At 43.0% G+C, this 22,100-nt stretch overlaps 1 protein-coding gene and 1 non-coding gene across 2 annotated transcripts in view; both read left to right on the plus strand.

Moving 5' to 3' along the window:
- The window catches only part of CDH7 (cadherin 7), a 121,019-nt gene that overhangs the window by 22,393 nt on the left and 76,526 nt on the right, over nucleotides 1–22,100 (plus strand). The window lies entirely within an intron of this gene.
- LOC118980642 (U6 spliceosomal RNA) lies at nucleotides 21,348–21,454 on the plus strand. The gene has a single exon (XR_005065167.1). It is a non-coding gene; the product is annotated as a U6 spliceosomal RNA (small nuclear RNA).

Below are 22,100 nucleotides of genomic sequence, written 5' to 3' on the forward strand. Positions count from 1 at the left end.
CATCAAAATTGGTGATTTTTGTGTGTAGCCATTTTAATGTTGAAGATGGAAGAAAATAAGCACCACTTTGGAATATCATGCTTTATTATTTCAAGAAAGGTAAACACATCACTGAAATGCATGAAAAGATTTGTGCGGCGGATGGAGAAGGTGCTGAGACTGATAAATATGTCAAAAGTGGTTTGTGAAGCTTCGTGCTGCAGATTTCTCACTGGGTGATGCTGTGGTCAGGTAGAGCCGTTGAAGTTGATAGCGATCAAATCGAGACATTAATTGAGAACAACCAATATTCTACCACATGGGAGATAGCTGACATACTCAAAGTATCCAAATCCATAGTTATTGGTGGGAATGGAAAATGTGTCTTTTATTTTATGGAAGAATCTAAACAGAACTTTGGGCCAACCCGATAGATGACAGGCTCTCTGCTCCAGGCAGATAGACAGACAGCCACCCCACTGCGGCACACCGCACAGCTGCGGGGCCCAGGACTCTGCGTTTTCCCACGTGACTGGAGCTGCTGTGCCTCAGTCGGCAGGGTGTCCTCAGGGCTCGCCTTGCGTGTGTCCAAGGCTTCTGCCATTTCTTAGTTGTCCGTTTCCTGGGTACAGTCTAGTCTATTGGAAAGATGGGGGGACCCGGGGCACGATGACCTGGACCACGGGCTTTCCTCTCCCTAGAATCCCCAAGATGGACCTGGCTCTGTTGTAAAATCTGCCATGAACCCAGCAGAAGGAAATAAATAAATACATAGAAATGAGGGGGTGAGCAGGACTAGGTTATCTTGGAGCTGTCTGGAGCGTTCAGTGTAAAACATTGGATATTTCCGTTGGTTTTCTGATAAAAAACACACAGTGGATAAACATGGGGATTAGACCCCACAAGTAAGGGCTTTAGGGAAGTAATAGGGAAGCTTTCTATTTGTTTTGTTTTCCCAGAGGGCGTTGGTAACTATGTGGCAGTTTTCATTGTATGCAGTCATCTTTGTGTATGTTACCTACTACAAATGGTAATGAATTTGTAGATTATTCCGGTACACTGAGAGAAAGCTGAGCTGGTTGTTAAATCCTATAACTCAAGTCCATAAATCAGGGAGAGCTGAGTGAATCTTAGAACCACCTTGGAAATGACTCATCTTCTGTCCGCTTATTCTCTGTACAGTAGGTTTAAAATAGGTCTTACGTAATACAGTGTTTATGCTAATACGCGCCAACTAAACAGGATGCTACAGGTAAAGTCCTGCATATTTGAGACAGAGAGCATTCGTGAAAGCTTAGTTGTCCTTGTTAAGAATACTGATAAATGGCCCTGGCTGGGGTAGCTCAGTGGATAGAGCGTGGGCCTGCGAACCAGACGATCGAGGTTCGATTCCCAGTCAGGGCACATGCTTGGGTTGCAGGCCAGTTCCCTGCAGGGGATGCACAAGAAGCAACCATACATTGATGTTTCTTTCCTCTCTCCTTCCCTTCCCCTCTAAAAAAGATAAATAAATAAAATATTAAAAAAAAAGAATACTGATACATGTCAGCGCTCCCCATTCAGGCTCTAATTCCTCTACCTGATCTGATTCCAGCGCGCTCTTTTCGAAGAATAGTTTTAAAACAATGCATAGTCTAAGGAGAAAACAAGGATCGACGTAAGCAAGATTCATCCCATTGGCACATTCTGCGATGGCAGACAAGTCTCCTACATGACCTTTCTCTCAGCTCTCATCCACCACAAAGGCGCAGCCACCCCGGCTATCCCTACCCCTGGCAAAGTGGAGTCAGAACCTCCGACAGATACACCAGTTAATGTGCTTTGAAGTATATCAAGTATGCAACCTTCAATAAAAGTTATTTTTGGTGCAAAGAGCAGCTCCTAGTTATATTTTTTAATAGAAAATAGAGTTTATACCACATACCTTTAATCTTGGCAATTATTAATGGATAATCCTTAGTCTCTTTTGGTATTTATTGATGAGTAATATTGTGATATATACCATTAAAATGCTTTTAGGACTTGGCTGCTGCTTTAATTTTTATATATTCAGAATCAAATTAGATTTGAAATTACATAGGACAGCTTTTCAAACCACATATTTGAATGGAAAGGGCAGGGCGCGCGCGCACACACACACACACACACACACACACTTGTTTTATCTTCAAATACTTTCTAAATCTAGAAAGCTAATGACATCTTTGAGAGCTTCCCAGGAGGCAAGAGACTTCAGTGCCATTAGGATTTCACTGAAGAAAAGCAGTCCTTTACTAGACCTAGATACATGGGATTCCCTGTTAATCTCTCTGTTGATTTTCCTTCTTTCTTTTTTAAGACTGCGCCTTTGGTCAGAACTTCATTTAGTCTGAAGTTGGGCTCAGACCTATTGCTAGCTTTTACCCATTTTATACTCCATTAAGTTCTAAATTTAGAACTGAATTTGATTCACTCATTTTAGTTCCAAAAACCTCCAACTTTTGTGTTGAGAGTGCATGCTGCTTGCCTAACATTGGAGGGAAGAATGGTACTGAACATCTTGATGTCATTCGAGTATTTTTATAAACTGTGATTTTGCTTTGTGTCATTGGACAGATAGATATGGAGAAATTGAATATTTTGCAGTTCTGATAGCCACATTTCTACCCAGAAGGAGAGGCATAGGGTTCATGTTTGAAAAGATTGTTAGGCTTCCAGGAATTGCCCCTGCAAAGGAATCCATGCAGGTAAGGTAGGCAGGTGACCCAGACTATAACTAAAGAGAAACCAGAGGGAAAAACGGAGGCCAGAGGTTATTCCCCCACCGTCTTATAAATTAAATAAAATGCAAGACAGGACGTTGCAATAAACCACCCAAAGGCTATGTGGTAACACAGAAAGAAGGCCTTCCTGAAACGCAATTTGACAATGAAAGCTGAAGAAATGCATCTCTGGCTAAGCTAACCATTCATGTACAAAACTAATCATGTCAGTTGGCTATCTGCAAATGAAAGCTACATGAATTTTAAAGCAAAGCCAGTACCTTTGAGCATGAAAATCTGCAGGGCTTCTAGTTAAAATGAATGCTAAACCCACCCAGAATCTCAGAGGAGACTTAAAATCTGCAGTGAGATTGGCCTGTAGGTGAGTAGACAAACCCTTCAGCCTGGAGTAAATTTGTCCACTGAAATGGACAACTTTATGTTTTATTCATCCAAATATAACAGAAACATCTAGTTGAGTAGAAATAATGCACATCCCGGCTCCAGAAACGCTTCACTGCTGATTGACACTCTGACTTGGGGTAATCTTTCTCTTTCATCCCCTGCCGCATTCGAAGTGAGAACTCTAATAAGAATTTGTATCCTGCTCCCAGGATAAAAATAAGTGTATTAAAATATGGTACATAAGTGCAAAATATCCTTAAAAAATATGCGTGCGTAAGAGTTCGACAAGTGACCTTCTTGATGGGTTTGTAACAATGTCCACTTAGAGAAATTAAATTATTTTCTCATTTGTTTCAGCTGCGATCATACCTCATTGAAAGGTGTCTTCATCCACTTGGTGATTTTAATCAGAGGTTCAACTGCTTCCCCTTTGTAATTACTTTATGGTGACCTTAATATAATATTAAGTATGCCTAAGTGTCTGTTGTCCTATTTTTTCCCCCAAAACTTAATGCCACGCTGAATCAAAAGCACATTATCTGACCCTGGCCAGTGTGGCTCAGTTGGCTGGAGTGTCATCCCACACACCAAAGGGTTGTGGATTTGTCCCCAGTTGGGGGTGTACAAGAGGCAGCCAGTTATGCTCCTCTCTTGCGTCTATGTTTCTCTCCCTCTTCCTTTCGCTCACTTTCCCTCTCTTTAAAATCAAAAAGCATGTCCTTGGGCGAGGATGAAAAAAGCACTTTACTTGAATGCGATTATGTAAATATGACAGGCTAAGGTACAAAACCCCAACAGGATAAACTAACTGCAAAGAGAAAACTGTTTTATTTTTATGCTGGGGAGTTCTCCATCATGTTTTATTTTTTCCATTAGAATTTGCACAAACGAGAGCGAACACCTCTTCAGTGTTTGGCCCGTGGTGCCTCACACCTAGGAAGGCTCCTGTTGTCACGAAAATACCAGGACAGGGTTGGCTCTTTCCTGAAACGCAGACTGAGTTCATTCTTAAACTTCGCACCCTGAATAGCCTTGCTTCTGGTCTGGGCCTTGGGCAGGAAAGCCGGTAAGAGGATTTTCCTCCCCGAATCTCTGACACTAGTTCAGTGACCCCAGTTACGGGCTCCACATAGTCACACCAGATCCTCACCATGGCTTTTGGAAGCTGGTGAAGCTATTAAGGAGAGTTATGTAACTGCCAAGTTGGTGATCGAGTGGGAGGGGTTGATAGTTTCTTCCAGCAGTTTCAAAAGAACATCCGCCACACTCGAATTGAATGTTATCTCCTGGCTATGGCTTTGCCATTTTATCAGAGAACGGGCTCTGAATTCTCAGATTTGATGGTGGCGCTTAGAGCCCGGTACTCAGATTGGCCCCGGTCAGGCTTTTGCTTTGTTAGATATTTCAGACCTTTTGAGTTTTATGCCAACCACCAACCAGTATTAGTGGACGGTGACAAACAATTAAAAAGAGCAACATTGATTCAAATAAAAAATCAGGTAAATGCCATTTTAAGTTTTTTATTAAAAGAGAATGGATATAATCTGACCATTCATTTAAAGTTTATAAGAATACATACAAATATACATATGATAACTTTTTTTACTGTAAGCATTTCATATACTTGAATGTGGTTTCTTGGTACAAAGTTAGAGCTATTTTACTAGAGAAACAATTTTGTGTTTATGAGTCAACCATTTAGACATTTTTAAAGTCGATATTATCAGAAATGAGGGGAAATAAAAGAATATATACAATTAAATCATTTTTACCTTCATTTGCCTTCCCCACATCCCCTTTTCTCTCCCCTCCTACCCCTTTTTTTCTATTCTTCTGCCACATTTTAATACCTGCCTGGCACTGAAGGCATGGGGAGAGCTGCTCACCTTGGATAGGGCAGGGGGTCTGGCATTCAACTACCCCATTGGTTTGACTTTTACTCGTGGGCTGAAATGGAATTAAAGGGCACCCGAAGTGTTTGAGTGGAACAGAATTTTCTGTTGGATGGGGGGTTATGTGTGCCAAATTGATTCTCATATTTATGACCATTATGTTCTGTATAGTCGCTGTGAATACTGCATCAGCAAATACTGACTCCCTTGCCCCTATAGGAAATACAGGGTTAGTTTCTTGTGAACCTCTAGTCACAACGTTTCTGTCCACTGATCAACACGTAACCTTGTTTTACAAAGTGTTTCTGTTTAAAGGCACCTTGTTTTATACATTTGTGTATATTGCCAGTCATTAACATTGAACTCACGACCATTGGCACTATGTAACTCACACCCAACAAGGCTTAACTTCCTTCTTTTCTCCTAAGGCCATCACAATCACCCTGTGCGTGGCTTCCTTCAGCACTGTGCTTGGGAACCACTTAAACAGCCACAGCACCAAAAACCCCCAAAATATAAAAATGATGTCACAAAATGCAAAATGGGTACCTGTTTACAGTATGAACTGAAACAAGAAGACACCCTATTCAACCTTAATTGGAAACAGGCAAACCAGAGACTGACTATTTTTTGCTGCTCTGACCTGGTCCAGGAATGACCACTAACAAAACGAATAAACGTTAGCAAGTGGGCGAAATCACACATGCGGAGTCACAAAGGTCGACTCTGTCTACTTTAGCAAGGACAATGCACGACTCATATCCTGGAACACAATGTCGGAATACTTTAACATTAGTTATTAGGCAACTAATTCCCCCAAATAAATAAAATAATTTGCTAATGAAGATAAATTAACAGTAAGGTTATTAATTATGAATCATGAATAGCAATAGTGGACAATTCTGAAAAGCTACATAAATTCAGTTAGTGATGTGTTCTTTGATGTAATGACAATGGATTGTTTGAAAGTATGATAAGAAAGTAAGTCCTAGGTAACACATCTACGTGTGTGCTGTGGAGATATTGCCTATGACCTGTCAGAATGCTTAGTTCTTTGTTGTCCAATCATAACAAATGGCAAAATGTTTGGGTAGCATGTTTGGGCTCCCTCTTATCACGAAATTCTTGCGTTGCCCCATTTGCTATCTTAATATTGCCCTTGCTGTCCATGTCTGCTGTCTTGTGTGTGGCCTCCTTGTGGGCCATCCTAGGTCCCTCTGGGACAAGGCAGCCAGTTGATAGGTGGAGAAATAAATAGATAAGGAGGGAATTGATTTTGTATTCTTTCATTATATTTTTAGCAATGATGGTTTAATGGCTTTTGGGGTGATCTTCAGTTACCTTGAATTTGGTCAATTTATTATAGTATTCCACTTGCAAAGTAATACATTTTAACTATGATTTGACTGAATCCAATATCCTGCATCTGACATTACTGTAATTAACTTATTAGAGAACCAGGGTGTGTACAAAACAAGAGTATGTGTTATATGATATGTCACTTGAATATGTACATATTTGTATTGGGTAATTTTCAGACCAAAGGGACAGATATAACATGTAGCTATCTATAGAGACAGCAGGAAGACCGGATTGTGTCCTTAAAATATGCTGACAATCTGGTAGAGAAGTTTATATACCGTTTTCAGTGCAATTTAGTAAAAATATCTGGTTAAAGTGATAGCGTGAAATTTGCTGTGTCATTATGGAGGCAAATGCTGGTCATTTAAGAACCACATTCTCTAACTCAGAACACGTAGTTGTAGAAAATAGGAGTACATTAACAATAAATTCTTAACCAGCATTCCAAGACAGCTTTGCCCAGTACAGAAAATATTATGTAATATGGAGGAGAAAATCTAAAATCTTTGGGAAGAAGTGAAATGACAAGACAATGAAAACGTATATGATAGTGTTTCGGGAGCTTAATATGTAATTTTCTAGTGTCATTAGATTTAGAGTTAATTGTCTACATCATGGAAGAGGCATTTAATTATTTTAACCTGATTTTGATATTGTCTAAATAAGAAAAAAAATAAAAATTTGACTTAGAAGGAGACTGGTTTCCTACACAAGGAAACAAAACAAAAACTACAACAAAATTAAACTTTCAGCTACTATAACAAAGAAAATTTTTGGCTCTAGCAGGTAGTTCAGTTAATTAGCTGGTCATCTGGATACATCAATGTTGCAGGTTCAATCCCCAGTCAGGGCACATAAGAGAATCAACAAGTCTCTCTTTCTTTCTATATCCCTTCCTTCTTCCTTACTTTCCTCCCTCCCTTTTACCCTTCTCTCTCTCTCAAAATTCATAAAATATTTAAATTTAATCATGAATAGAGCTATAGAATAGATAAGCATCATGTTAGAGTAAGATGCTGAACATTCACATTAAAATGCATTGTAAATAAGTATGAGGTTTACTGCTACTCTGTGTTTTTCCACATTGGTGTGGAAAGTCTTTGGTTCCCTAGGCCCAGAGTTATTACTTGGCATAAAGTAAAAAGTGGTTGTTCATCTGATTTAAGCTGCCCATTAATATGGTTGTAACATGACTTGGTAACGATGACATTTTTCACTGGAGCATTAACACATATTCAGGCTTGCCTTTCTATGGTGAATGTACTGGATTACATGATGGAGACTGATGAGGAAGTACATGTCCAGCTAAACATTTTGCTATGACACATGACCTACCAGGAGCAGACCTAACACTGGAAAAAAAGTGATAACCCAGGCAAGATCAGAGTTTTATGGGTTGTAAAGCTTCGTAAGAAAAGACAGACACATAACTTGTGGACATCTGACAAAGTCGTGATTGCATTGCTAAACCCACCACCCCCCGCACAGCCTGGGTCAGAGCCTGTCCCTGCATCAGAGCCCAAGTCAGGAGCCACACGGGCTTCTGGGGAAACCACCTCTGCGCAGCTGTCCCTCGATCTTTATGGAAAATTTTAATTGAAGATATTCATATTATGGCTGTGAACAGCTGGTTTCTTATTCAAAATGACTTGTGCAAGAACAGCGCTCAGAGCTGAGAATTCTCTGGGCCGGAGAAGTCTCAGCTTTCATGTTTTCATGCCCACCAATGAAACCACTTGTTTCTGACACAAGACTGCCATCTTTTTGTACGTCTTTAACAAAAAAAAAGACAAAAAACTTAAGGATTGTTATCATAAGCAATATTTATTTAAACTTGAAAGTTGAAAGTTATGTGTGAAATGCTTAAAAATTTTATCAAAACTTATGCATTTTAAATTTTAGTAGAAATTTGAAATTTCTACTCATATATATATATATATCTACTCATATATATATATATATATACACATGTATATATGAATATGGAGAAAGAAAGCTGTTCTTGTAAAACATGTCATGTGATTCATGTTTTAAATTCATCATATTGTGTAGCATATAGTTAGGGGCTCCTTGGTCTAGGAAGGAACGCTGAAACTTTGCTTTGGGAGCGGAGGCTGTCAGCTAGTCTGCATTGCTGTTCTGTCCCTGTCCGGGCCACCAGGGGTGGAGGCGGTGCTGGGGTCCTCGGCTCTCAGGGTAGCCAAACCGCAATTGACAGAGCACTTGCAATCCATCCTCCGAGACGCAGGAGCTTTCTTACAGATGTGGGGATGCAGAGTAATTATCAAACACATGTAACATATTCTTAGGCTAAATGCCAGGAGACTTGGGACAAGTGAGCTGGGTATACATACAAGAACAAAATTAGATCTGCCGTAGGTTTGAATTCTAGACCGTGAAGGGCTGGAGGGGCTGTGTGGATGTGTCCAGGCAGGATAATGGTGCATGAAGGAGAGCTGTGACGGTAGGTTCCTGGACTGCACGCACACCTCGTGGGTGAGCTCTCTGAGGGAAGGGCTGTGCCTTTCATTTCTGCATTCTCCACTCCGAACAGATGGTTTAAGTATTTTTAAACTGTATTACACAGACGAATATAGCTAAGAAGCTATAGTTTCCAAGTAGGCGGAGACTAATAGGAGTCTGCACTCTGTAGATGGAGGGGCAGTATACTTCCCAGGTAAGCTGGTGAAATTCGGGGCAAAAGAAGTAAGCTGTTGTGGGAAGAATAGAGAAGTGTATGTAGGATTTACTTTGGAGTGGGATAGATCTTGGTAAAGGAAAAGCGCTGAATCATGCTTTAAAATATTAAGCAAGAAGAAAGGCAGATATGAACTAGCTATAAGCATTTTTGTTTTTATAAAAGGTAATTATACTGATCTCTGTCTTTCACTTGGACATTCTGAAGACAAGCGTATATATAATCAGGAATTGATCCAGGTTCAGGTGAACAGTGCTTTAAGAGCTCGGGGCCATGGCTGGTTGGGTACAGAGGATGCTGACTGATGGTCAATTGGATAAACATTCATGGAGCACCAATAATGCACCCTTTAAGATCTTTGAACCCAATGGAAGTTTTCACTTAGAGCTAGTTCTACTAGGTTACATAACAAATTCTACATTGCTGGTTCAAATCTTCAAAGAGTTTTAAAGACCAAACAGGGTAAAAGTCAGGACACCACCTGGGGTCTTGAACCATAAAAGAGCTGGCTTTGAGAGCTTTATCTGACATTTCCCATTCTAAAAAATATATGCAAAATGTGAAATTTTAAAGAAAAAGGGGAAGAAGGGAGGGAAGGGGAGGAAAGAAAGAAAACAAGGGAGAGAGGTAGAAAGATAAACCCTGCCTGTCTCATCGTGTTGGAAGTTCATTTGGTAGCTGTAAGCTGTGTTGGGCGGTGTGAGCAGAAAAACTACAGATAACCGCTCTTTCAGACCTCAAGGGGCCACCTGCAGGTCTGCTCCACCAGTTCAGATGTCTGAGCTTCCAGGAGCTCACACCTTCTTGAAGTCACCACCTCACCGACCACATATTCACTTCTGATGATGCCACATGCTAGACACCTGTGCAATCCAGAGAGTGGCATAGAGCATGCAATTCCTTGTCCTCATTGAGAAGAAAGATGAGGAATTATACCTGCTGTCACTGATGGTTGTTCCCAGATTTTCAGCTCATTAGTGACCATCAGCTTTTTCAGTAAGAATCTATTCTGGACAGTTCCACTTTTCCCAGGTTTCCATTTCACCTGTAGCTGAGACTGTTTACCTGGTTGAAAACTAAACGAATGGGATAAAGAAGTACACAAAGGAGGGAGTTTGTGGTCTGCAGTGGTCGTCTAAGAAGTCGTGTCATTATGAATATCTTTCAGGACATTCATGAATTTACTATTTGATTCAATATTTATGAAGTGCAAGAGCTGTACACTCATATGGCTATGTATTGGGGATATAAATATGCAAAGAAATAATCTTGTCCTTTTTGTAGGTCACGCTATAATGAGGAAACATGCAAGTAATCTCAGTGTTGACTGATAGTGGATTTTATAAATATGCAATGGAAGATTAGGAAAGAGTCCAAAAATCCTGCTGGGGAGATGAGACAAGTCTCTAAAGCAGAGGTCGTATCTTGGCTGAGCCTAGAAGCATGAGAAAGCAACTGCCAAATAAATGGGACAAGAGAGAAAGATACTCTTGGCCCAAGGGAGTGGATAATGCAGAGGAAAGGCATGGCGTTGGTGTGGCGCACATCGTTTAGGGTCTCTCTCTAATTCAGACAGCCAGAGAGTAGGAAAAGAAAGACAGAGGCAGCTGTGACTCAAGCGTGCATCCCAAATGTTCAGTACACTGGCTAAGGAACCGTTTTGTTGTTCCTGTGTTGGTGCACTTTGGGGGATGGTTTGGAGCCTTTTTGTATTTAAGAAAAGTAAGCTCTGCTAGGGGTAAGGGGTTTTAATTTGAATGGGGCCAATTGCCAACTGTAATAGCATAATCAATAAAATATATTTTTTAAACAATTGAATGGGGCCAGGCTGGAGTCAGACGGTCAATTCAGGGATGGTTCGGTGTCCCAGGTGCAGTGTGGTGGTGGGAACGAGGATAAAAAGGACAAGGTGAGTTATTCAGGTAGTGAACTAGTTACGAGATTTTTAACAATGAAGTGTGGCATCGAGAATGTTGGGGGTATACACAGGGGAAGGGAGGAGGGGTTCCCTCTCTTACTGGTGTACATTTAGCATCAGCGAAAGGACCCTCCGAATAATGAGTGTGGCACACTGAGGATGAATAGGGTGTGTCTGGCTCAAGACAAGAGATATCACATTAAGTTGTAATCTGGGGACGCTGCATTGGAAGTATCCTGAGGGACAGCCATGCACAGATATCTGTTAATGAAACACTGAGATGCTTAGAGATAGGAGATAGGTGAGAAAAACAAATTTTTGAAGCTGGTTGATAGTCAAGTATTGGGTTGGCCAGAAAGGCCATATGATTTTTTTTTTCTGGAAAATGAAATACACATTTTTCATTTTCACCAGTAACTTTGTTGATTTGGATATTTTGAGTATGTCAGCTATCTCCCGCATGGTATGACATTGATTCTCAATCAATGTCTTGATTTGATCACTATCTCTTTCAACTGGTCTACCTGACTAGAGCATCATCCAATAAGAAATCTCCTGCATGGAACTTGGCAAACCACTTTTGACACTTCTATAAGTCACAGCACCTTCTCCATACACTGCACAAGTCTCTTTGTGTGTGTGTGTTTCAGTTTCATTTTTACCTCTCTTGAAATAAGGAAGCATGATATAACAAAAATGTGTATTCTCTTCCATCTTCAATATTGAAATGGCTGCACAAAAAATCCATCAATTTTGATTTTCTTTTTAAATGCACACTGATATGACAGTTGGCACAATACAATTCAACAAAATCGTTTCAAATAAAATTACAGACTACTAAACACTACTAGAGCCATCGTACAGAAAAACACAAACATACTTTTTGGCCAACCCAATGGATTTGATGACGTTGGCCCCCTAGCGAAGAGTTGACTCTTAATTAAGTCTGTTCATTCCCAGGACTGGTGAGGAGGAAAAGCGAAGGCAGGAACTGTTCAGGGTTCTGATTTTTATAGTCTCTCCCTCTTCCTTCTCCTTTCCTGTTTGCCCAGATAGTCATACTTTTAAAACATTGCTTTAGATGATCTTAGTAATCTTCGTAGGAAATCTGTTTTTAGGGACTAGATATGAAAGGCAATTGATTGATTCAAAGTACACCCACTAAACCCTGAAGTACATACTATGAGTCACTGCTTATGTACAGCATGGAGACACCCTGACCAGAAAGAGATCTATGTGTTTACAAAGGCCTTTCAGAAATCATGAAAGGTTTAAAGATTTCATTAATGTTCTTCCTTGTAAAGCAGCTGCCTTATAAATTTGTGAGATGTTGTAAGAAGGATCCTGTCTAAAAATTATAGACACTTCTATAAGTCTCTGTGCTTATTGTTTCTATTTGAAACATAAAATATCTATGAGTGTGTACGTATATGCATGCATTATATACATGCATGTGGACATATGCATAAATCTGTATGTATATTTGTGTGTAGTTAAGTATTATGCATCTGGTCAGTCAGCCATTTGCACACACACACATACAAAGTCGTGTGCGTGCAAAATATTTTGGTCTGGGATGCTGCCCTTTCTGCACTAACATAATAAAAATTGTTCTTCATTTAGGATTTTGTAAGCCATGTTTTCCACATGATTTCACTGGAGTCTTACAAAGACACCTTGAGGTTGGGACAAACGTGATGATCACTGGTTCATTACTATGCCTGAGGAGATTAACCAGGAGAGGTCACGTACGTAGCTAATAAGCAGTAGAGCGAAGCCTTGGCCATCAGCTCAAATCGCAGACCATCGGCTCTTTCCACTGCCGGTCACTGTCTGTTTAGAGGATGCCAGACTTTCTACTAGTATTGTCGGGGGCCGTGTTAAGTGACATAATATATAAAAATTGGATGTTCACTCTGGGATTCTCTCCAACAAATCCTGTCCCAAGTTTTATAATTAGCTTAGAACGTGACAGATTTATTGGGAAAACAAATACAACTCGATGAGTTTGGATTCCATCTGCCCTAATTGTTGCATGTACAGGATTCTCCAACCCTCCTAATCCTTCGTCTGTTTCTCTTTGACCTTTACTTCCAATTGATGTCTGCAGCTTTTAATTAAATGACATTTGACTAAATAACCTTTCTCTGTTTAGGAGGCTAATATGTTTGTGTGTACTCAGATACTGAGTTTTGAAAACGACATCAACTCTTCATCTTATGGGGGTGTGCTAGATATTTTTATTAAGAGCCCCTGAGGCTGACATTCTATGCGTTAAAACACCGGCTCTTAAGAGTCCTAGCCTCGTTCCATGGAGCCTCGGAACGTGTGCTGCAGACAGTCTTTGCTCCAGAGGGGCGAAATCTATGAAGGGCACCTAGGAGGGTTTGCGAGTGAGAAAGGAGAAGATAAAAAGAGGGTTCCCCAGTGTCTGTACTCCGGAGGAGTGAGCTGATGTGTCCTTTAAGCTGGGCTTGATGTCAGTGTCTGTTGAGTGTATGGTAAGTGATCAGTATACCTGAACCTTGGAAACAATCCATTATCCTGCCTTCAGAGAAGCTTACAGGTGAGACAGTGGCCAGTGTACCATCCTAGGACTGTGACTTAGTTGTTTTATTTCATATTTCCATTTTCTCACCTTATAATTTAAGAAGACAGTGCACACGGAGAACCTGTGTATCTTCTTCCTAAGGCAGTAAGGGTTTGAATGATACTGCATTCCACAATACTCTGCTTTTTGGCTCCCCCCGCCGCCCCCCAGGGCCACAGAGCTGCCCTGTAGCACCGCAGCTCCGCGGCCTCTGGAGCAGCAGATACCGACAAACACTCGTCCTGGTTCCGTCACTGAGCTGGTCCCAGCAGACCTCGTCTGCACACACACTGATTCTGTTGGGTCCGCATCAAAACTCAGCCCTTTGTGAATTTCCGCTAAACAATCCAATGACACCCAGCATTTCTCAGCATTTACAAAAATCATCCTGAACCTTCACATGAGGCTCAGGGAGCGTGCCGCCCCACATTCCACCCCGGGGATCCTCACCCAGTGCTCTGGCCTGGCCCCTCCCCGCTGCTGCTAAGACGCCCCTCTCCACTTCCTCCGTGGAGCACACAGATTCTGGTTCCTCCCTCTGGTGTACCTGTGTTGAGGGTTTCGTGGTTACCTTTTACAACTTCAGTCTGAGTGAGGATGCGGTGTGCCTGACTCCGTCTCCATCCCACAAACTCTATGAGCCGTTTCTTACACAGGGATGACCTGGGAGACATTCCCGTGAAGACACCGCTTGCCATCCCGTTACAAAACAAAAATCATCTTCCACCACATTAAAGGCCTGGGTGACAGCATTTCTGCACCCAGTCTGTGGAGTGGAGCCCCCCGAAACAGGTGTCTTGTTCTTGGTGGTAACTGTGAACCGCTCCTGAGTCTCACCACACTGTGCTTATCTCTGGGGGTGATTTCCTCGCAGTCCCCCCGTGTGCCATGGGCGAGAATAAACATGACTGAGACATGATGTGATCTGCTTGGGGAGGAGAAGTGGTGGATCCCTCAAGGGGAAGGGCCAAGAGCCCCCTGCTTAAGAGGCTTTTATTGGGTTCATTTGCACAAGAATACAGGTAAGGATCAAACAATAGATATCATTCAAAGAACTATGAGGGCTTATTCTCAGTCAGGGTCAGATAGCTAAGGAGCCATACATCTTTGTGGAACAAACTTCTTGCTTGGGCCCTATCATTTAAATGAGAGCATTCTAAACAAAGCAGATTTCACAGGATTTTTACATATTCTTTCTTATGCCTGATTTACCCCTGATACCCACTTTTTCCAGCACAGGGTTGCACCACCTTCCCCATCATAGGTATTGAGGCTTAAGGGGATTAGAGCCAGGAAGCGCTTGTCCCAGAGGACATGGGGACTCGGGCTATGTCAAAGCCAGGAGGCAAGAGTCCATTGCTCTTTGTTGCAGCCCCCCCCCCCCCAGTCCTTCTATGATGACCTTCTGAGAGTGGTCGTGTCTGGCCTAGGTTGCCCCTTTCTGAGGGGTCGTACCCGCCATGCACATCGGCCATGCTTTGGGGCAGGGAGATGAAGCAGGGGCAGCGTCTGCTGCCAGAGACAAGCCTTGTCTCCTGTGGCTCCCATTCCAGAGGTCACTTGCTTAGTTATGGGGGGCAGTTACAATTCCTGGAGCCAGACAGGGCAGTTCCCAACACTTATCAGCAAAGTATTCTATCACTTAGAGTGACAGCAGTGGAGGCTTGATTTTGTAAAGGGATACGAATAAGGAAACCCATGAAGTAGCAATGCTAAACAAAATGCTGTCCTCTGTCGAAAATGTTATCATAACGTCACTTTGAGCAACACGTCATAATCAAATGTCTCATGTGCTCTTTCACACGCTATTTGGCTTTCTTGATTTTCATGTTTGACAAGTGCAAAATAGGGGTAATTTTGGCTGGGAAATCTGATGGATTTGATTGTAGAAAGCCTTAGGCAGTGTGTTCCTTGCTTTGCAATGCCTGTGGGCTTCCAGGGCAGAGAAGGAAGGTAGAACAAGAATATGGGGGAATTAGAAGGAAATAGGAGATGCCCACAGAAACAGCATTTCCTATCAGTTATAAGGTGGTGTTTTTTTTTAACTTTTTTATCCTCTGACATTAGGATACCCTGTACAATTAAAGACATATTCAATGATAATACTTGGGCTTCTTTTTCTTTCATGGTAGTGACTGAGTATGGTGCATATGAGCTCATAGCATTGAAAATATTGAAGGGTGAACTGCTTTTTAACAATGAAAGTGGTAGGGAGCCACACTGCCACTGTCCTGGTCTTGAGCTAGAGAGCAATAAAACCATTGTGTGTGTGTGTGTGTGTGTGTGTGTGTGTGGCCTCACTGATGTTTATTGCTTTTAGAGTGAGAGGAAGGGAGGGAGGGACCACGACTACAGATTGAACCTGCAACCTGGGTGTGTGCCCGAGCAAAGATTGAACCCACAGCCAACTGAGCCACCTAGCCAGGGCAAATCATTGCATTTTGATAAGATCAGATGACCATCATATAATACTATGTATTCCTGATGTTTCCAAGGAAGGATGACCAGTTAAGACTCTGCACATTTTCTGTAAAGTGTGGTTGCTATGCTGTTAACATCTGTGAGGAATAATGTAACCCTGATTTGGGGCTGTAACGGGGGAAGTGGAGACAAAAATATTGTCTGGCTATTGAGGTGGAACATTGGTAACTGGCGACTGATTGCGGATGGAGGTCAAAGGAAGACTGGAAGGGATCTGAGGCAGCAACTGAAAAACTCAGCGGCTATAAACTCACGTTGGTTTTTTTTTTTTTTATATGGAGGAATGCAAAGATCTTAAGATTTTTCAGATCTAGGCCATTCCTCTCTTACGGGAGGAAATGGTGGGGAAGCATGGTGTAAGAATGGCGAATGCAGACTGTGTCGCTGGTGAGCGCTAGGTTCAAGTCTGTGGCGTTACTGCGTAAGGTTGTTCAAGGTACTCAATCCCCTTAAAACGAAATGTTCTCCTATATCAACCAATTAGGTCAGTAGTGCCTACTTCAAAGTTTGTTAAGAGAGTTAAAGTCTCTTTTACTGCAGTGTCGGACACATAATTACACACAATAAATACTAGCTCTCAGCATGAGCTATTTGAATAAGAGCGCTATAAAACAATACCTGAAGCAGGGTGGATGAAAGCGGGATTGTGAACGTTCAGCCAAGCATTCGGTTACAGGAAGGAGCAGAGCAGCTACATTTTCTAACGGGAGTGATGGGAGCTGAGTTAGATGGGATCAGACCCGCAGGAGAATTTCGGCACAGCTTCGTCACCGTCAAAGGGGCGCCACTCCACACAACACTGGGGCCCAGAATGGACTGCTCCTGCGATTGCTAAGTCACCGTGACTACGGATGGTTTTCTATTTGACATGTGACAACACACACCTGTTTTGTCACAGAATTTTTATAACATTGAAATTGCAAGTATTGTAGGGAAAAAAAGAGTGATTTCGTTACCGCCTTATTTATTATGAGTTTTTATTGGTTCACAGTTAAGGCAGTTTGAGTAGAAGCGACAGAGAAAACACCCACTCGAAGCGATGCCCTCTAGGGGCGTTTCTGTGCATTGCTGTCCCAGGGTAGCAGCCTTAGCCAGGGAAGTTACCATTGTCCGGGCTTTGCTGCCAAGAGTCTGGGGTAGTTCACACTGCATTAGAAGAACACATCTGAGCCATGTGTCTGTAATGTGTCAGGAGGAAATACCGAGAACACGTGTAACTGAAAATCCCAGGGAAAGAGAGAGCAGGCGGGTCTTCTTGGTGTGCATATTTGTGAGGGGTGCTAATTGAATTTGTGCATACTATACACTGTAAGTAAGAGTATTGATAATATTCCCTTTTAAATAAGTGCTCTTGTGCTGACATTGTGTTTAGCTAGCACGTTGTTTTGATGGGCCCTTTAAAGATACTTTGTATATATTCTTGACATACATTTTTAAAATCAAAGCTAATCACTTCTGTTGCATTATTTAACCAAATTACTACCACTGGCATACATAAGGGAGAAGCAGATTCTCACTCACAAGTGCCCTGAAATAACGTCTTCAGGACAGCCCCCACCATTACAAAACAGACATTTTGAAACTATAGAAAAGAATGTTACAAAATAAATCTATGGGATTTTCTGAGGATACCATCATCCCAATATATTCTACAACAGTCCTTCCTTTAGCAAGGCGACGTAACCATGCAATTCCTGTGTGTGATTTTACAAAATCGTTTAATCCGAGGCATTACCACGTGCCTGTCATCCACCTGAAACACAGCTCCCATCTCTGCGTGGTTCCTGGAACGGCCAGTGCACGCGCACACGAGGACGGGGGTGGGCGGTTATGGCTCACCCAAGTTTATTCAGAGGAAGCATAGCGAGTTGTCAGGAAAACCGCCTGATCCGATCCACTCCGCAGAGGAACGGACTCACGTCCTGGGAAGGTGGGCACTAACTGCCTCGAGTTGTCCAACCTTAGAGCAGCAAGTGTGGCCCCTGCCTCCGTCCCCTGATGCTGTCCTTGGACACGATGCTTCAGACAGATGTGAATGGGTGTCAGCATTGCTCTGACTCACTTCAGTGATTCTGATTGTGCTGCTGAAAAGCTCATTTTATATCTCCTTGAATCTCAGTTTGTGGATTAACGGAGAGCAGAGTGCTAATATTTGGTTCTCATTTGAGAAGAAGGGACAGAGTCAAACTATGAAATAAATGTAGCTGTTCAGAAAGTACTCAGAGAATGCACTGCATTTTAAAATTGGACAGAATTTCATTAGTTTAAAAGCCAAACCGGATTTTGCAAGAAAATCAGACATAAGCAAGCGTGTTACTCATCCTCCCTTGCCTGTTCCTGAGTGTGGGGGTGTGGCCACCTCTTCCCAGATGGTGTCCGTGGAATCCTCCTGTGGGCACAGATCACTCTGTGGACACTCACACAGCCCAGGCCACTGCCTCCCAGGAGCACCGGCTCTGCCCGGGGCCAGGTCTGCGACGAAAGCTCCTGGAGTTTGGCTCCCTTTCTGTCAACTGGCCTTGGGCCTTGCTCCGTTGCTGCCTGTCTCTTCCACTTCACTCCCTTTCTCTCTTTTTTCTTTCTTATTTTCTTCCTCCAGCCTGATTTTGTTACATTTGTTTATGCAAACTCTTAGGACATTAAACACTCTGATCAAGATCTCCTGCGGTAGGGAGGCTGAATGTCAAAGTCATGGTGGCTGCTAGGGTGCCCAGAAGGCTCTGTGGGGCCTCGCTTTTCCTCCTTTATCTCCAGGTGAGACTTTGCTTTAGAGAAAAAAATGTGCCCCGGCGCCCTCCCAGGTGACCTGGGGCGGGGGGAATGTGGTCTCCTTCCTTCCACCTGCCCCGTAGGTGAGACGGCGCATGCTCCCAAGGGCTCTGTCCTGGAAATCCAGGGACTGTCTCCATTTAGGAAACTTCTGTGTTTATTGATTTCAGGCCAGAGGTGTTTTTTAGGTATGCTTTTAAAATTTCTACCTTTTCAGCAAATTGCTTCCCGAGCTCTGCAGACCTATTTTCTCTTTTTCACCTGGTCAATAAACCTTTTCTTCTTCCTTTCAAAACAATGTTGTCAATAAAAGGGAAGGACCTTTCCCCAGGCTTCTCTTCTGTTCCTGCTGCCTCTGCGCCCGTGGTTCTGACACTGGGTGGGTGATGGTAGGACCGGGAGAGCTTTTCTGAATGAGAAAGCCTGGGCTGTTTGAAATACTGCGCAGTAGATCTGGGCCTCACACCGCGTGAGTGAAGATGAGACACACCCTGGGCCGCGAAAATGGGGTGAGGGGGTCATGCGGGGAGACATGCACGCAGATTTGGCTGCTGGGCTGAGCGAAGGCCATTTTGCTCCTTTCTCTCCCCTGGTGAAAATCATCCCAGTGAATCCCCCTCACTTTTGTGCCTGATTCATTCCCAGGGTGGTTTCCAGATGGTCAGGTGTTTGGGAGCATGGGAAAAATGAGGAGTCCATCAGGTGTAGATGCAAGGAAACTAGCAGTCTGCTGCTCAGGGTGATGTCCTTTCTGCAGCTTGCCACCTGGCTTGTCCCCCTCAGCTGCTGCTGCTTTCCATGTAAGAGATCACATCTGTCACCTGATGAGGGGGAACGTGGCCCTCACTGTCCTGAGCTGGAGAGAGGGCCACACTCTGCTCAGCGTCACTGAGTTGGTCACCTGTGTGCATTGCAGGTCAAATCCACAGCAGACCAACTGAGACAGGGAGTTGCCTGCAGGGGATTTCCTGGAATGTGTTCTTGGAATCAACACTTGACAGGGAGGGAGGGAGGGAGGGAGGGAAGAAAGTGGGGTTGGCCCGAGGAAGGGGCTGCAAGACAGCTGGAACCTCAGCCTTGGCTGACCTTGGGGAGCTATGGAGCTAGGAAGGCTCTTTGGAGTTGTCCTGAATTAGGGGAAAAGGCGGAGCACTTTAAACCCCCCCGTTAGCTAGTTGCTGGATGTAGGATGGCCCAGAAAAAAAGGATTCCCTTTGGCAAAATGGCTCTTTTTGCCAGTTTTCCAATTTGCCAGGTGTTGAAGTTTTTGCACCCAAAAGTAGGCTCTGCAATTTTATTTTTATCGACTATTATGGATCCTGTTTTTGCACGTATGAGGTAATCAGTACAGTACAGAAGTCTTCATGAAGTAGTTTGCAACCCATTATGCTCTTGGTTTCTGCAGCATTTACCCGAGTCCTTTCTTTAAAACGCCATGTACAAAACACCTAAGTCTGGAGGACGGCCTCTGCAGACTGCCTTGTGCCTCTCTGGTGGCGAGCATCCTCCAGTTTAGCCTGACGAGAGGACAGGGAAACAGGTTTAAACTGGCAACTGCCTAGAAGCATTCCAAGGAGCGTTGCAGTAGGATATTATCCACGAACCAGTGTTTCTTAGCTGATCTTGGTTGAGAGCAAGCTTATTTGTGTTTAAAAATACAGTGCATACTCTGTTGTGACCTCCTAATAACTCTGTAACTACCTTTAAAATGAATTATGTAGGTAAAAAATTCAATCCCTATTTATCATTGTTATTTGGTTTAGCTGACATTAAATTCCTCTGTATCAGGATCAACATCGCTAAGCCCTTTCACTCAATTTTGGGACTCACCTGGCCCTGGAGAGATGGACCCAGTCCTCGGACCATACTTTGAGTAGCACTGCTCTACCCTCCTGTGACATTTTCTGCTCAACCTCTACTTAATGATCGAGGTGAGAAATGATGCTCCCGAGAAAAAAGCTTACAGTGCCCAGGGGTTTGCCTTCTGATACACTCCATGGCGATTAGAACTGAGTGAGTCGGGCGCTACCCAGGATCCCTGAAGTAGACAAGGTGATGTGCTCGCGCTGACATTTGCCCGGGAGGTGTTTGGTTCAATAAAATCTGACTCAAGGCTGATTGAGTTGTTTGAACCTTCTGAACGTGGCCTGGAGACAGCCACTGGAGCGGGGACGAGATGAGCATGGAATGGAACTGGAGCTGCCTCTCTGAGTGGTTATCACTGGCTCGCTAATGCAAGAAAAGTGCCCCCTAATGGGAGAAACCTCCCCACAGGCACCCATGTAGATCCTTTTCAGACAGAAGCAAGGATATTCCCCCGTGAGGAATGTGGGTCGTGCGGTTGTACCACTACATGTGCCTATGTGCTCATGGATAGAAAGTTACGTTTCACAGAGTCCTTCCAAATGCACGACTTCTTTTATCCTCATGTCACCGTTCAAGGCCAAGGGTGCGTGTCCAGATGCCACTCTGTAACAGATGGATCACCTGGGATTTAAGATTGAAAAGGGCAGTGCTCGCTTCGGCAGCACATATACTAAAATTGGAACGATACAGAGAAGATGAGCATGGCCCCTGCGCAAGGATGACACACAAATTTGTGAAGCGTTCCATATTTTTTGATACCTCAGACAAAGGTTTAATCTCCAAAATATACAAAGAACTCACACGACTTCACTCTAAGAAGACAACTAACCCAATTAAAAAATGGGGAAAGGACTTGAACAGACACTTCTGCAAAGAGGACATACAGAGGATCCAGAGACACATGAAAAGATGCTCAATATCACTAGCTATCAGAGAGATGCAAATGAAAACCACAATGAGATACCACTTTACACCGGTGAGAATGGCTATCATAAGCAGAGCAATAAACAACAAATGTTGGAGAGGGTGTGGGGAAAAGGGGACTCTGGTCCACTGTTGGTGGGATTGCAGACTGGTACAACCATTATGGAAAACAGTATGGAATTTTCTCAGAAAACTAAAATTGGACTTGCCTTTTGACCCAGCAATTCCACTGCTGGGATTGTATCCTAAGAACCCTAAAACACCAATCCCAAAGAACCTATGCACCCCAATGTTCATAGCAGCACAATTTACAATAGCCAAGAGTTGGAAGCAACCTAGGCGCCTGTCAGTAAATGAACGGATCAAAAAACTATGGTACATATACACAATGGAATTTTATGCTGCAGAAAGAAAGAAGGAGCTCCTGCCTTTTGCAACAACATGGATGGAACTGGAAAGCATTATGCTGAGTGAA

This window comes from Sturnira hondurensis, unplaced genomic scaffold (genome assembly GCF_014824575.4).
Source record: "Sturnira hondurensis isolate 20B ecotype Veracruz unplaced genomic scaffold, ASM1482457v3 Scaffold0001872, whole genome shotgun sequence".
Lineage (NCBI taxonomy): Eukaryota > Metazoa > Chordata > Mammalia > Chiroptera > Phyllostomidae > Sturnira > Sturnira hondurensis.